Here is a 4,800-nt window from a genome sequence, read left to right as displayed (position 1 = left end):
GCCCCTAACGTTTCTACCATGGAGGAAGTGGTGGAAAAAATCTATCTCAAACAGTTCCTAGATGCACTACCACCTAGAACCCAGTCCTGGATCAAACAACACCCAAAACTTACGTCCACTTCAGCTGTCGATCTCACGTGTGCCTTCCATAGGGCCCCAGACTTTAAGACAGGGATAGTACGTTACCAGGGAAACCCCATCTCAGCTCGTCCTCAGACACACACCATCCCGAAGACTACAGGTCGCTCGGAGAGCAAACCCCTTTTTCCACCCCATCCTGTCCCTAGGCAACCCCTCACAACAGCCAGGCCCAGCGGACAAGGCCCACAGTGTTATAGCTGTGCAGAGTGGGGCCATATTGCTAGGCAGTGTCCCCACCGTACCCCTACACCCGAACCAATGGAGGTAGGCTATAGTCGCGGGAGGGTTTTTCTAGCAAATCCAGGCCCACACCGATATAAAAAGGAGGTGTTGGTTAATGGGAAAAGGAAACAAGCATTGCTGGACACAGGGTGCCACGTTACAGTGGTGGATAGTTTGTTGATATATAAACCCCAGATTTAAGAGACAGAACAAGTGAGAGTGACGTGTGTCCATGGGGACACTAAAACGTATCCAGTGGCGAAAGTCCTATTGGAGGTAGACAACGATCCACACTTGCGGAATGTGGGTATTATACCCTCCCTGCCAGAGGCAGGTATAATAGGGACAGATCATCCAAAGTTCCAACAATATATGGAGGGGTTGAAAACTCAAGCCCAGGTTACAGGATGCCCCTTACAGAGACATAGAATAAGAGGCACCACAAGTCAGGGAAAAGAAAAGTAAACGAGAAAAGAGAGCAGAAAAAAGAAAGCATACACAGGCTTCTCTGTCACGCTACGCCTGTCCTCTCTCTCTCACAGACTCCAGCACCTCAAAGCTGTGCAGTTTCAGGACAGCCCAACGAGAGGATAACGCACTCAAGAACGCTTGGGAACAGGCCCAGGAACCCAACCCCGGGCAGGTAGGACCTCATTTCTCTATAAAACAGGGACTATTGTATCGGGTACTGAAGGAGGGTTCCCTGCTAAAAAAACAATTACTTGTACCAATGATGTTCCGAGAACACGTTTTAATACTAGCTCATAACAAAGTGGGGGGAGGTCACTGTGGCAAAGAGAAAACGTTAAAATATCTCCTGGAGCGATTCTTTTGGCCCGGTGTGTACAGGGATGTGGCAAGACACTGCGCTGCCTGTATCCGATGCCAATATACCTGCCCCTAGACCCCAGCGAAGGCCCCGTTACAACCCCTACCCATTATTGACTGGGCATGGACCTGGTGGGACCTCTGATCCCCTCCGCTCGAGGACATCGCTATATTCTAGTCATTGTTGACTATGCAAGCCGTTACCCTGAAGCCTTTCCCCTATCCTCCATGACCACCCCTGCAGTAGCCCAAGCTATGATCACACTGTTTTCCCGGGTGGGATTCCCCTCCGAAATCCTCACCGATCAGGGAACCCCGTTTATGTCCCGTTTAATGTCACAGGTCTGTAACATACTGGGGATCCATAAATTACGAACATCCGTGTATCACCCCCAAACGGATGGCCTTGTGGAGCGCTATAACAAAACGATTAAACACCTCCTCCGCAAGGCCATCTCTGATACCGGAAGGGATTGGGATCGTCAGCTGCCTCTCATTCTCTTCGCCCTACGCACATACGAACAAAAATCCACCGGGCATTCCCCCTTTGAAGTTTTATTTGGGAGGAAACCCAGAACTCTCCTTGATATGGCAGCCGAACAATGGGAGGAGGAGGATGAGGAAGGAAAGCCCCTCCTACAATACGCCACCGACCTAAAAACCTCCTTGTTTCACATATGGGGATTAGTACATGACCACATGAAACAGGCCCAGGAGGCACAAAAGAAACACTATGACCAAAGAAGTAGACTGAGAGAGTTTAAACCAGGGGTCAAGGTACTCCTATTACTTCCCTCTACTGAGGATAAACTCCTAATGAAGTGGCAGGGCCCTTATGAAATCGAGAAACAAATAAGTCCGGTCACCTATAGCGTTAAACTCCCACATCGCACTAGCGGCAAACAGATATATCATGTAAATCTATTGAAAGAATGGGTAGAGACACAACCAACCAACCCTGCCTATCTCGTCTGTTCAGACAGACAAATAGACATATCACTCCCAGCAAATCAGGATACAGTGCCCGATCCGGTACCCAAAGGGGACATATTGTCACCCCCACAAAAAGCCCAGGTTGACGCACTAGTGACCAGCTTTCCCGGCCTTTTTTCAACTACACCAGGCCTAACCTCTATAGTCCACCACGATATAGTATCTGTAGAAAAGACAGTGGTGAAGCAAAAACCTTATCGCATTCCAGCAGCCTGTAGGGAAGCTGTGGAGAAGGAGGTATCAGACATGCTGAAGGCCGACATCATCGAGCCGTCTCAGAGCAATTGGTGTTCCCCGATTGTCATTGTACCAAAACCTGACGGTAGTCTCCGTTTTTGTATAGACTTCCGACAGGTGAACGCCATAACCAAGTTCGATACCTGCCCTATGCCCAGAATTGACGAGCTAATCGAGCGATTAGGAAAAGCCAGGTTTATGTCCACCCTAGACCTTACGAAAGGGTACTGGCAAATACCCTTGTCCCCTCAGTCTAAAGAAAAAACTGCCTTCGCCACCCCTTCCGGTCTCTATCAGTTTAAGGTCCTTCCTTTTGGTTTGCATGGGGCACCAGCCACGTTCCAAAGACTGATAGACACCATATTAAAACCTCACGAGACCTATGCCGCAGCCTACTTGGGTGACATCGTCATTTACTGTCAAACCTGGGGGGACCACATACATCATTTAGAGAAAGTATTTTATGCAATACAGACAGCCGGTCTCACGGTCAATCCAAAATAATCCCTGCTGGGCACAAACGAAATTCAGTATTTGGGCTATACCATCACGGAAGGGCATATAAAACCCCAAATAAGCAAAATAGAGGCCGTTAAAGGCATCCCGAGACCAACCACAAAAAGGGACATCCGTTCCTTCTTAGGCTTTATAGGGTACGATCGGAGGTTCATACCCTTATTCTCCTCCCTGGCAAGTCCCCTTACCACACTGTTAACCAAAACACACACAGCACATATACAAGAGTGGAATCAAGAACAGGAAGACAGCTTTCACGCTTTGAAACATGCCATCTGTACGACCCCAGTCCTCAGCTGTCCCGATTTCGACCAACCCTTTGTCCTACAAACGGACGCCTCGGGACTCGGCTTAGGGGCCGTTTTGAGCCAACCGGACACCAATGATGACTTAAGACCTGTGCTATATATAAGCCGTAAGCTATTTCCCCGGGAAACCCGGTATTCGACAATCGAGAAAGAATGTCTCGCAATAAAATGGGCTGTAGAGGCTTTACAGTATTACCTATTGGGGCGACAATTCACCATCCTGACAGATCATGCACCTCTCACCTGGCTGTCTCGCAACAAAGACACTAATCCACATATCCTTCGTTGGTTTCTTGCATTGCAAACTTTTTCTTTTCAGACGATACATGTCCCTGGGGTCAAACAAGTCGGTCCGGACTACCTCTCCCGCCACCCGTCCTTAGAATGGCCCCTACGTCCATTCCTAAGGGAGGGGATGTGTGAGATACCCGATAAGCCGGAGAACCGGAACTCTACCGAGGTGGACCGCGACTCTACGCAGGAAGGACGGAGCGGTCTAGTGGCGTGGACCCACCTCACGAATCAGCCAACGTCATACGAGACTCCGATGCGGGCCTGGTGGAACGAAGGAAAGGAGGCGGAGTCAGGGGCTGTCCCAGAGGGTAAAGAAGCGGAGATGGGAGCGTAGAGGCACGCCCGACAGGAAGCAGCTGGAGAGGACGAGGTGAACGATGGGAGCAGAGCGGAAGGAGGATCGAGGTGGAGCGGAGTGCCAGCAGAGCGGGAGGAGAACTGAGAGGAGCCCAGCTGTACCGAGGACCGGAGTATCGCTGCAGAGCCCAGCTGTACCGAGGACCGGAGTATCACTGCAGAGCCCAGCTGTACCGAGGACCAGAGGAGTACTGCAGAGTGGAGAGCGGGAAAACCCGGAGGCACAACAACAGTAGAGGACGCCCCGGGTCCGAATGCCACGGCCCAGCCCCTGGGTCGTGGCCCAAGGCAAGTGACTCAAAGGGGATCGTTTTGGTGGTGGGCTGGTCGGGGTTGCATGGGGCTATAACCAGGACACTCGGCGGTTTTGGATAGGTGGTTTTCTTTCTCCTTATCACCGCTATTAGCCGCTGCCCCACACGTGACCCCCCCTGTTATCCAGTCCGCTATTGAGTTAGGTTTATTTTTTCTTTCGAACCACGATTGATGTATGCACCTGGTGGCGGTAGCACTACATATAGAACGCAAGGGCAAGGCTATTAATCCCGGCTTCTCTGTTGTCTGTTTATTTTTCCGGGGCCGGCTTCCTGTTACGAACAGCCAGAAGAGGAAACACTGCGACTGGGGCTCCCAGATGGTTTTCCGGCTCCCTCAAGGATAGACGACAACCTGCTCAAACAGACTGAAAGATCCCTTGCGTTTACTCAAACACGTTTGCATATTGTCTCTTCTGAATCAAGGGGAGAAGGCAAAACGATAATAAAGGAAGCAGTGACGTCTTTCAAAAAGTCCCACGTCTGTTTTGACCTTTCTTTGTCTGAACTCATCACCAACCACGAGGTTGCTTCCCCATAACCCCCCCCCCCCCCCGGCCTCCCTGAGATATCACACACAAGCTATCAGG

This window comes from Triturus cristatus, chromosome 2_2 (genome assembly GCF_964204655.1).
Source record: "Triturus cristatus chromosome 2_2, aTriCri1.1, whole genome shotgun sequence".
Classification (NCBI taxonomy): Eukaryota; Metazoa; Chordata; class Amphibia; order Caudata; family Salamandridae; genus Triturus; species Triturus cristatus.
This window is presented reverse-complemented; position numbering follows the sequence as displayed.